The 12,605-nt window shown below is 44.0% G+C and overlaps 1 protein-coding gene across 1 annotated transcript in view; it reads left to right on the forward strand.

Moving 5' to 3' along the window:
• The first annotated feature begins 8,437 nt into the window (after positions 1-8,437).
• The window catches only part of LOC118573411 (lethal(3)malignant brain tumor-like protein 4), a 317,599-nt gene continuing 313,431 nt past the window's right edge, over positions 8,438-12,605 (forward strand). Inside the window, exon 1 of the mRNA XM_036173702.1 lies at positions 8,438-8,469. The gene's annotated coding sequence lies outside the window, so the exon portion shown is untranslated. The remainder of the gene's footprint in view (positions 8,470-12,605) is intronic.

Consider the following 12,605-nt stretch of genomic DNA (forward strand, 5'->3'; position numbering starts at 1 on the left):
CCAGCCCTGCCAAAGTGCTCTGGGTGTCCTGTAAAGTCTGCAAATAGCCAATTGTTGCCAAGGGCTACGGCATCTACAAAGCTCTGTTCTTATAGGGCAGTCTTAAAAGGGAGGCTTAAGACCACATCTAGTCTGCCAGGTGGTGGTAGCACATACCTTTAACCCCAGCACTCGTGAGAGGCAGAGGTAGATGGATCTCTGTGAGTTTGAGGCCAGCTTGATCTACAGAGCGAGATCCAGGAAAGGTGCAAAGAAGCTACACAGAGAAACCTTGTCTCGAAAAACCAAAAAAAAAAAAAAGACCACATCTAGTCCTTTCTGGCCTGGTGACTGTATCTCTATGGCTTCGATATCATCAGGATGGAAGGCCAGGGTACCAGGAGGAGGCCTGAATCTGACTGCGGGTAAGGAAAACAGGGAGGAGAGAGGAAACAGATTCTCACTCAAAGCTCCCCCACCCTGGGTAATGAAGAATAAACAGTCAACAAATCAAAATTGGGAGGAGAATTTCCTGGCAGTAAAACCAAAGACTTGCAAGAGAGTGTGTTTACAGATCTAGAAATTAAGGAATGAAGTCTATGAAGCGAATCATTATGAAAAGAAAAAGAAAAAACAAGCAAACAAAACCCCTATTTTAATAAAAGTTGAAAGAGCAGTAGATATGATCCATATTTGTTTATGTATATAACAGAAACACAAAACACTCACAAGGGATTATGAGATTCTTTTAACCTGAAAAAGGCCATCTCCAAGAGCCCAGAGTAAACATGGTGATCACAGAAAAATCCACACTAAAGTCATGATGAGCAAATTGAAATGGCCCAGAACCCTCTCCTATTCTGTATGTGCCAAAAGTGCTACATAACTATAAGACTAAATGACATTTAAAAACTGCCATGATCTATGTAATCTTGAGTCAAGGAAAGACTTCCCTCAGAGACCATAAGGACAAAGGATTAAAGTAAAACACTGCTTGCCAGGTTCCTATTAATCTGCCTCTGGAGAGGAGGCAATCAGTGAGTGAATTGTTGGGAAAGTTCAGCACCATAGAGTTCTGATTCACTGAGCATGGTCTGATTTGAAGAAGTGTTCCTGAGTTCTCCTGCTGACTGGTGTAGGTCTGTCTGTTAACTATGTCACTTCCTGCATTTTACGAGGATAGTTTAGAAGGGACAAAACTACAGTCAAACCCCACAGATTATTTAACATTTAAATAACTTGAAAGATATTGATCTTCTTAAGAAAAATCATAGAGTCCCAAGCGATTCATGTCACCAAATACGTTATAATAAAATTAAAGCAATACAAAGGCAGTCATCAGAGTGTAAACGTCATGGGATCAAGAAGGACAAAAACAAAGGCAAAAAGGCAGCAGCGTCCCTGAAGGTTTCAGTAGCTGTGACAGCTCAAAGCTCTGCCACATTTTAATATTCAGAAAAGACCTTGAGGGAGGCTTGCTCCCTCCCTGATAAGGCTGCTTGGGAAAATGGATCCAACTTGCAACTTTGTTGAGCCCAGGAACTATCTTGTCAAATAGTGACGCAGAGGGAGGTGGAGATGGTGTGGCCTTGAAGGGTTAGTAACCAGAACTGTGGCTAGGGAGAGACTGGCTAGCTTTTGGGGAATAAGAGCTGGTCTGAGAATTAAAAAGATCCACTCAGTGGATAGAGCAGAGAACTGGGGCAGCGAGACACCAGCAGAGGTTGGGGATGTGGGAGGAACTTTGATTTTGCAGACATTGCTTTATGTTTATTGCCTAGCCTAAGCCCCATGGTAAGACTGTCTTTGCATTCATTGTCCTCATTTGTAGAATGAGGGAAATGTGTCTGAGTTATATCTACCTTGCAGATACCCGAAGAAGCAGCTGGTTCAAAACATGCTCTGAAAACACCTTGATTTGTCTGGTGAAGTCATTTTTTCCTCTAAACTACCTCTGAGGTGGTTTTATCCTTCACTCAAGCCTATGGGAGAATCTGCAGATTGGGCTCAGTATCTATCTATTGTCCAATGTTTTGAAGGGGCCAGGAAAGCAGAATGACTGAATTTGGAGACCTGGAGACATTGATGGTTTCCAGGGAGCAAGGGGCAGATATGAGGCTCTTGGGAGTTAAAAACGTAGATATAAACTACAGGACATTTTAAAGAAGCCAGGTAGAGTCATTTATTGTCAAAGACAGACAGAGCATGGTCCAGCGGAAGCTCTGCCATTGTCAAGTAGGTGGTGAAAATGACCCCTGTTGGTGTCCCCAGTAAGTAGAACATTCCCAGAGTAACGTGGCTGTATAGGACATTACTGGATTACTTGGACACTAGAACTATATGAGTGATAATACTGTATGCTGTCCTATATTTAGGCAAGACAGACTTCTTAGGAACTTCCTTGTGTGTGAGTTCCTGTGTGTTTGTATATGCATGGAGGTCAGAAGTCAATGTTGTGTCTTCTTAAAAGGCCCTGTAACTTAAATTTTGAGAATAGGGTCCCTCACTGAAACTGGTACTCACTGATTCAGCTTGTGAGTCCATGGATCCTACCTTCTCCTTGTCTCAGTGCTGGGATTAGAAGTATGTCTCACTGTGCCTCATTCTTTACGTGGGAGCAGGATGCGAACTCAGGCTCTCTTGCTCATAAAGCAAACACTTTACCAACTGAGCCACTGCCTCGGTCCAGTTGAATTAATTTTTAAGGATTTTGTGTGTGTGTGTGTGTGTGTGTGTGTGTGTGTGTGTGTGTGGCAGTTGAGATTGAACGCAGGGCTTTGCACCAGGCAGGCAAGTGCCCTAGCATTCAGCCATACTCTCTGCTCCTCTTGTTTGTTTTTGAGAGAGGATCTTTCTAGGTAACCCAGGCTGGTCACAAACTCAGGACAATCCTTCTGCCTCAGCTTCATGAGTGTTTGGATCACAGGCCTGCACCACCATGACCTGCTGTGGACCTAGACTTTTGCATTTTGCTCCTGCAACTTTATCCCTGGCATCAAGAGAAAATTTTGCAGAGTTCAAGCTTTCTGGAAAGGCAACACCTAGCTAGTTGCTCACAGCGAAAAGAAACTATTATTTTATTATACATAAACTTGGTGTCCAGTTTGCTATTGTTGAATTGAAAACTCACTGCACTACTAGGGTGCCATTCTGACCCAGAAATCTGTTAGTAGAGAAGCTCCTCAAAGCCTGTGGGTCATTCAATAGTTGTCCTGTTCTTAGTCTCAGGTCCTGTCACCTTTTCCTCCTGTATAGGGTAGGGCCGAGAGTTCCCACCATCTGACCTTTGGGCTCTTAAGCTGAGCAGCTCCATTCTGATCCCACCAAGATGCTCTACCCTGAGCCACTTCCATAGCATAATTGTGGGGGTGATACGAAGTGGCTCATGATGAGTAATAAAATACATTTCTATTGCTCAGAAAATTCTGGCTTAACAAAACCTGTGTCAGGAGTCAAAGACTAAAAGCATTTCTTATTATAAACAAACAAACACTCAAACGATTGAATAAATCTTATTTTCAGGGTAATAACAATGGCTTGATAATGAACAGTCCTCATTCCAGAATTAGGGAGCTATTGAACATTTCAATATCTAAGTTCAAGGCATTCTTTGCACATCTTGTAATCTGAAAGTCTAAAGAAAGGTACAAGTTTTGTCCCTGTGACAAGGGCCTTTATACTTTTTTGTGGAAATGTTGCTTTGAACAGCTTTAGACCAACACATATTCTAAAATTAGAAATGAATTTTGTGAAGATTTTCATTTTCAGCATCAAAATGAAAAAGAACAAATGCATATTCAGTGCAGAAAAATTGAACTCTATTTTTAAAGGGATAATAGATACTTACTAAAGTAAAATTATATTCTTTTTACTTGGTTAATGTTTTAATAAGTAGAGAAAATTAAATCTAAAATAGAAATGATTCAAACAAGTTTAGGCTCAGGCTGATACATAAGGGGTGCCAGTAGATAATTTTTGAACATTTGGGAAGTTAAGAAACATTCACCAAAAAGCAAATGAATAAATGAATAAATAAATAAATAAATAAATAAATAAATAAATAAACAAACAAATGACTTATTTTGTGATGTAGCCTCTCCAAGAGATCATTTTAAGTATGTAGCTGGCATACTTTTCTAAAATACTTAGATACCATCAAGTTGATCAAGGAGTGTCCCAAGAAGCAAGAGAAAGGTAGAACTCCTTCATAAATCCTATAGATGAAACAGCCTGGGTCTCTTCAGGATAGATTTTCCTCCATGAGGATCTGGGTCCCTTTATGAGGATGCTGGGTCCCCCTATGAGGACACTGAGTCTCCTCAGGATAGACTTCTTTCCATAAAGATCTGGGTCCCCTTGTTAGGATGCTGTATCTCTCTCCTCACTATTGACTTTCCTCTGTGAGGGTCTGGGTCCCTCTGTAAGGATGTTGTGTCCCTCTTTTAGGATCTGGGTCCCTCTGTGTGGATGCTGGGTCTTCTCAGGACAGACTTCCCTTCATGAGGACGCTGTATCAGGCAGTAGACACTTGTTAGCACTGTCCATTAAGAGCAGTGAGCTTGTTCTGCATGTTCTTATTTCATGGTCACCAAGCAATCTTTGAACAGCATTTGCCTTACTATATAGAAGGGAGTGGTGGGAATGCATTGACTGAGAAACATTGATCTTTGGGGCATTTACATCAGTTATGTTAATTGTTGGTCTTGTTTCAGCTGCTTCTTTTAGTCTTATTACCATTTCGAGTACTAACAGAATTGGCCTCTTGATGTAACTGTTTCTGCTGTGAACTAGACCTTGTCTTTGAACTTGGTGATCCCTAAGGTAAATTCAGTGTGCTAACACACATCCACTAGAGCCCGCTGATTTCTACCATGGCAGTCACAAGCACAGACAGGAACAGAAACCACTCTCCCAGCTCCTGAGCAGATGGTCTATACAGTACACTGTGGCAAGGGTCTAGCTATAGCTTTGGGAATGCATACGGCTGTTACAGAAAATATGACCTACTTATGATTTAATCTCCCTTTCATATTTTCTCAGTCCCTTACTTAGGATTGAGCACGGTTAAGTCAACAATACCTGTAAAAACCAGGTGAAAGGCTGATAGTTTTCCTTCTGGAATTTTTCTCCCTTTTTCCAAAAACCCTGTATTAGTTTCTTCAGTACTGTATGCAATGGGAAATAAAGTTTGTAAGATGGTGTGAACATCCTTGTCCTGTTCAGCAGACACAGGTGAACTCTTACCAGGAATGTAAGTTGGAGATAGAATTTTTATTTAAAGAAATTCCAGAATTTAAGGGTGTGAGATACCTCCTTCCTCACATACACATTAAGTATTGACCCTAAAGCTTTATATATGTCAGACAAGCATTTCACAGAAGAGTTACCAGGCCTTTTTTACATTTTGTGCTGGCCTTGAACTCCCTCTGTAACCCAGGCTAGCCTTGAACTTCGGGTCCTTCTGTTTTAGTTTTTTGAGAAGCAGGATTATAGGTTTGCACCATGAAGCCACCAACAAAACTTCATTACAGTTTTGTTCTACTTAAAAAGATTTAAGTATAAATATAAAGCCACACAGTTTTTATGTAGGTTTTAAATAATTTATTCAAAATGAATAATATGTATATTATCTTGGTTATGAAGCCTTGTGTTGCCATTTTCAAAAGTAGTTTAAATTGTTAAATATAATTGACACTTCTTTCTGAACCAATATTTACATTTAAATAGAACTCTAAATTACTTATATTACAGCCTATTAAAGAAAATTTAGTAATAGGTAATCTGCTTAGAAACACATGCTCTAAGGGAGAAGCCTTAATAGAGAAATGATTAACAATGGAGCTAATATGGAAATAAACTTGATGGTGACAATTGAAGACAAACAGTGGCCAAGGAAACAGTGTGCTGCTGTGCACAGCTTGGGTTTGTAGTCAATCAGGCCAGACCAGGTGGAGGTCACTCCGGGGTTTAAAAACAAAAGCGAGGTCTCTGTCACTTCAACCCCACTAATGATTCAACAGTAAAGGAATGCAACTCAATCCTATTCAGAAAAGAGATATAACCACCCAGACAGACAAAAAGCTGACAAACTCAGTCGATTTTAAGAAAATCAAAGAGTGCCCTGAGTTAATGCGGTTACTATCTTAGCAAGCGGGAAGGGCTGGTTTTCACCAACCGCACAGAAAACAGACAAGTATAGAGGCTGTGATGTGGTTTCATTTGGATGAGTTCCGGCTTAGGGCTTCTCCATGTTCTCCATGCCATCAGGGAGTTTCTCAACAGGAAACCTCCTCCATCTATCTCAACAATAACAATGCTGTATTCAGAGTAGTTTAGAATGAACTTAACAGAAGAAGGAAAATATCCAACAACCCCACAGTTCTTAAACCTTTCTTTGCTCCTCTAGGGCCTGAGGCATCTGATTTTAGCCTGCAGCTGTTCAAATAAAAGGATGTACTACAACAGCCTAAAGGTTCTGTAAGGAGTGTGCTAATTTCTTCCTGCTTAGATTTCCATACAGTTTGAGTAACAGTGCTATTGGAGAGCAGATGCCAGCATCTTCAAGTACACTCTCTGGTCCTCAGTTCTCTTTAGGAATGTATTTACCTGGATGTAGCCCTGAATTGGGTTTTCTGTGTTGTTCACTGTCTTAGTGGAGTGTCCTTTGGCAGGGGAAAAAAAATCTAGTCCATGAAAATGGAGTATTTGGGAATTTCATAATTTTCATCTAAATACCATTAATAAACATGTTGTAGTATTCCTGTTTCAAAATTAGCGAAGGTAGATTATAAAGGTGATGTAAATTCTGCCTACTTGGGTCCAATGCAGCTTTCTTTGTGTAGAACACTGATTGTTTTGCTGAGGGGCAGGTAGAGCACTCTTGACTGTGCGCTGGAATGATGTTGATGTTTACGTCTCTGAGATTTAGACCCTTTAAGGGTAAACACTACTGGGACGAACCAGGACTCCACTGCAGGGACTGAAGAGCTCAACCTTCATCAGGCAGCTGTAGTTGCTGCCTTCTCAGACCTGTGCTCCTGGGAGTAGCAGGGCAGAGGAACTCTGGGTACCCCTTCCTCCACTGGCTCTCTCTGATTTGATGTGGTCAGGTGCACAAGGGTCCCACCAACCTTCCCTCCTTGCTAAGATAGTAACCATGTTAACTGGAGACACTCTTTGACTTTTGAAATTTTGCCGAGTTTCTTTGCTTTTTCTTCTTCTGTCTGCATGGTTGTATTTCTTTACTGTTGTTAAGGAAATGAATGGACCACCAGCTCTGTAAGGTCTCAGCACAAACACGTTTAAACAGGGTACAAATGAGCCACCGCTTCACTAAGATTTATTTTAACGGTTTCCCTCTCTTTACTGCTGTTTGCCTCTCTATCATTTTGCCTCAAATCTTTGTCTTAACTGATTGGAGTGTGAGGGATGGGTTGCGTGTATCCTGGTACTTACAACTTCCCATGATCACTGTTTCTAATTAAAAAAAAAATGCATTAGCAAAGGGTATCGTATTTTTCTTCTCAGCCCCTGCACATTATGTTTTAGCAAATGACCAAAGTGGCCTAAAAGTTTCCAATCCTCAGTTTATGGTAATCAACAACTAAACACAAAGAGAACTCTTTTTGATCATGGTGTTTGATCATGTTAAATTATTGGCTTTCTTGATCAAAGCAAAAACCTAATACTTTGTATCCACCAGATAATTGTTTGTATATTAGCATTTACACACCTCCAAGAAAGAAAAATTCATTTAAAAGTCACAAAACACAGCTTTAATTACCAGCTATCAAACACAAAAATGATTTTAAACAAGATATTCCTCAAATCAGTGACTGTGGCAGGCAAAAGGCCAAAGTTAGTGAGTAGGAGGACTCAAAGTTCCCATAGAGGAAGAATTGGTCAGCTCGGGGTTCTCAGTGCACACAACAAGGTCGGTAGCCTCCCCTCACCCTCCACTCACCCACCCCCTTTCCGCGTGAAAAGCATCTTTTTATCTCGATCCCTTACGTATCCGTATCCCTGTGTGTGTGTGTGTGTGTGTGTGTGTGTGTGTGTGTGGTGTGTGTGTGTGTGTATGTGTGTGTGTGTGTGTGTGTGTGTGTGTGTGTGTGTGTGTGTGTGAAAGTCAAAAGCCTGTGGTGGCTAGTTTCAGCATCCACCAGGGTGCAGGAGGTGAAGAAGCCCGGTGAGCGCCTGGGACGAGGTTGCAGGAAAGAGTGGCCAGTGGCGGGTGGCGGGGGAGTGGTTGGGATGCGGTGGCCTGGCTCGAGCGAGCCGGTGCCCAGACAGCGCTGGAAGTGGAGGGGGTCCAGGAGGTGGGGGGGGGGGACGGCGGCTTGCCCGCCTTCCGGGGAAGCCCAGCCCGCGTGCGGGGCTGCAGGGCAGGGAGCCAGGCAGGTGCGGCGGGAGCCTGCGCGTGCGCGGCGGGGGCGTTTCCCGCGCCCCGGGCCGGTGCACCTCGCGGGCCGCTGCTTCGGGGCGCTAGAGGTAAGCGGGGTGCGAGCCAGGGGTGCGGGGCGGGGGTGGCGCGGCGGGGCAAGTGGCGGCGGCGTGGACTCCTCCCTTCTCTTCGTTGCGGGGTTGAGGCGCACCCCACTTGTCGCCCACTTCGCTAGCTCCTGAGCTGGCGGGGCAGGGCGGGGCTGGGCTGGGAGTGGCCCTGCACCCCTAGCCTTCCCTAGCACCGAACTTGCGGGGGTGCGGGGGGGACGTTTGGCTTTTGTGTTCCTCTCAGGGACTGAAGCCTGGGTCTGTCTCCACGCTGTCCACACACAGGCGGGTTCCGTGTCCTCCTCGCCTCAGTGCCATGGGCGCTGCTTGCTCAGAGCTGGGGAAAGGGCGCAGGGCAGACGCCCCGCAGGGGTCAGACTGCGTGGGGCCTGGGAAGATCATGCTGGCCTCTGGCGCTCTGTCTTCACCACTCTGTTCCCCAGGCCTTGCTGGGTGAGCTTGAGGGAGTGGGCGCGGGAGACACGCGTGGGCCAGCGCAGTTGAGTCCGTTATTGGTGTAAGAGTTTCTCTGGAGGTGGGGAGGAGTATTTCGTCCGCAGCCTTCTATCTGTCAATGGTTAACATCGTCAAGCTGTTCTTTGTTGTATGTACTTCTGTTCACTTACAGGAACATTCTTTTATTCACTCATTCATTTATTCTTTTGAGATAGTGTCTCATGAAACCCAATTATCCTCAAACTTGTTAGTAACTAAGTTATGATAACCTACAATTTCTGACAGTCAGGCCTCCAGGTGCTGGTACAGAGACACCCTAATGCACCAATGCCTTGAGACTCTTCAGATGGCCCATGAGACTATTGTGTGCCATAGCTAAATGAAGTCAGCCTGGCTCAGAACACCCTGCTCTATTTGAGCCGTGTTTGGTTTCCACTCAGGCTCGCCAGCTGCTTCTCCTATGGTCCTCTGTTCACTGTTCTTTCTAGAAGATGGTTGTAGCAGGTCTGGGCTTCATTCATTTCTTGGCAGAAAGGAGTAGTGGAGGTATCCTGATGTTTTCTCATCCTCTTGATTCTGAAAGGAGGTTGAAGTGGTACACAGGTGGTGGGCGGGGGCGAGGGGGGAGGTGGATGCAGAGTTTGCTCTTGGTGCTTAATCATGTAAGATGCTACAACTTCCAACTTCACTTATTCTTTGTGGTAACTCTAAGATTTCGAGAAATGGTTGAAAGAGGAGAGATCATTATGAACCTCCAGATAAGTTTAATTCAGTTACACTGATTAATGTGTGCTATGAGGCCATGGGGAGTTTTCAATGTATGGAGCGCTGAATCATGGAATCATTGAATTCATACATTGCTGGATGATACTAAACTCAATCTGATGCTTAAAATAAACTCTCAGACCATTTCCTCCAAGTATTGGCGGGGAGGTGGTCCAAAGACAGAACTAAAGTTGACCAAGCTTTCACCAAAAAGATGGGTTGTGGTGGTTACAGTTAACCACAAGAGTCTCAGGAAAGAGGCCACCTTCTGCTTCATCAAAGCGCCTTTGTGATGTGTACCTTAAACATCTGACTCATCTTCAGTAGTAAGGAAAGAGCCTGCAGAGCCTGGTCCTGGTGTGGTACTCCATATGGTTAAGTACATATTCATAAGAACTGAATTGGTATGCAGTTGGGCAAACCCTGAGTTGAGACGTGGGCATCTGAAACAGGAATCTGGAAAGTCCACTGATTCTGCAGGTAGGATGTTCTTACTAGGATGAACTGCTATGAGCAAGGCGGGTTAGGACTGTGCCAGTGACTCACTCTCTAGTCAAAAGGAGCCCCAGCTCTCTGCTTTCCATTCTTTCATTTATTGTGCCTCAGTTTCCCTCTCTAAAGCTGAAGGAGCGGTGGAACGCACCATGAAACCAATGTCCACTCTGTTGTTGTTTTAACTAGGAAAGAATGCTGCTGTTAAGGAATTGGGAGAGTTAGGAGAGCCAGATTCGGTGGGCTTGGGACTGGGGTGACTTCAGATCAGTTTGGTTTATAATACATTAGAAGTGATACTAAAATCATCTTCAGCAGAAGAGGAGCTGGCATCAGAGAGGAGAGTTGGGAAATACTCAGTCATTATATTATATGTCAGGGTGGCCAAACTTGAATCAAAACAACAAAATAAAACAAAAATCAAGCAGCAGCAGAGTGAGGAGAACGGCAGTGAAGCACAGGTGCTGGGGACTGCACCTGAGGATGGAATCAGTGAGAGGAACCATGATTTGGCTAAACGTAGAGGCAAAGCAGGTGTCCCCAGAACAGGAAAGCCCAGTGGCCCACCAGCAGAGGGAACAACCTTCCCACTCAGCTGCTAATGAAAGATCCAAATGGAAATGTTGGGCTTGGCTGGGAAGAGATGGTCTCCACATTACATAGTGCTTCAGTGGGAAATTGTTAAACCTGAAAATTGTGAGAACAAGACCAAATCCGTGATTGCATAATTTAAAAGAAAAAGCTTTATTAAATACTGCCCAGGAAGACAGACACTGGCCAGGTCCATACCCTGGATTCCCAGAGAACGGCACTGATTTAGGTTCATCAGATGCTCATAAGGGCAAACCCCACAAGTCTATGTATTTCCCGCCTTCGTCCAGTGAGGGCAAGCATACATTCATCCTGGCATACTTCCTGCCTATGTCCTGCCCACCTACAGTGATCAAGTACATCCTATGCAGTTGGGGCAACCAACTTTGTTTACTGAAGAGAAAACACATGGCTTGTTATCGTACATGAACCACAGACCCCAGCATTCCAGGTAGTTATTTGTCCTTGGGCAAGTGGGCCTTACAGGCCAGAGGTAATATTTTGTTTGTTTGTGCTATAGATTGTTTAAACACAGTAATTCATACTTAAAAACATAACTTGGAGACCTCATATTTGGAATTATTTAGCTTCCTCCTTTAGGAAGACAGATGTCCCTCTTTGACTTAAGCAGTGTTATGTAGTTGACAAAGCAAAATGTCCATCTTTGTGGCACTGGCAGCAATATTTTGAGTATAATGTACTGTAGGGACATACCTCCAAGTAAAGAAACCATTTAGGCCCAGTATTAATCACACATCCCCAAGAGTGAGTTGTTTATAAGCAAGATAGTGAATTAGGAGATTTGGGGGAGAAGAGAAAATCATCATTTCCATCATACACACACAAAAATAAATCTTTAAAAAATACATTTGCATTGTAACATTTTTCCTAGAGTGGTGTCTGAGGAGAATTTATCCCTGTTTATTTTGCAAGTAAGAATGATTTGTGTGGGGGGGGGAGGGGGAGGGGGGAGTGGAACAAGCAAAACCTTGACTCCAAAAGCCCCAGGGCTGTCACTGCTTTGCTTTATTGGCACCTGAGGCTTCATTGGGAAGCCTGTCACCACCATGGGGGGTGGGGGTCGCTGCTCATTGTCACCTGCAACCTGCGCAACCTTTTTTTCCTCAATTTTGTTGATTTGAGTTCACGTGTGAATGGTTCACTCAGTGAAGCTAGACATGTTGGAGGATGCTACTTATCCCTCTTGAAGACAGATGTTAAGAATGTTTGAACAGGCTGGCCACCGAGCTCCAAGAATCTGCCTCTCCTCTCTCTTCCCCCTACCTCCTCTCTGTCTCTTTTGAACCTTCACTGATAGGATGATGATGTTGTGTTGTGCTCAGCCTCCACATGGGTACTGGAGTTCCAAACTCTGGTTCTCTTGGTTGCATGGCCAGCACTTGACCTACTGAACAATCTCTCCAAGTTTATACTCCTCATTTCCTTGAGGGGGAATGATGTGAGACATTTTGTCAGGTGCACACAATGTGTCCATCGTTTGTTATGTGTGCAGTAGTCATGGATAGGAGTCTGGCTTCCATGGTGTTTGTAGTGTAGTGCAGGGACAGATAACAACTGGTCACACAAACAAATGAGCCATGTAAGTCAGACTCTTGAGTGTGAGTGAGAAAGTCCAGCAGGTGGACCTTATTTGCTTTGGGGAGTAGTAAAGGACTCTGAGGATGGGTGACTTCAAGCCAGGTGGAGACTAGAACAAGCAGAACAGAGAAGAGGCTTTGCAGAGTCAGCAGGACCGTGACATGGTCTGTTTTCTGCCAATAAAGGCCACCTCTGGCCACCATCTGCAGTATCTATGGAGGTGTAAGTAG

The sequence above is a fragment of the Onychomys torridus genome, chromosome 23 (assembly GCF_903995425.1).
Source record: "Onychomys torridus chromosome 23, mOncTor1.1, whole genome shotgun sequence".
In the NCBI taxonomy this organism is placed as follows: Eukaryota; Metazoa; Chordata; class Mammalia; order Rodentia; family Cricetidae; genus Onychomys; species Onychomys torridus.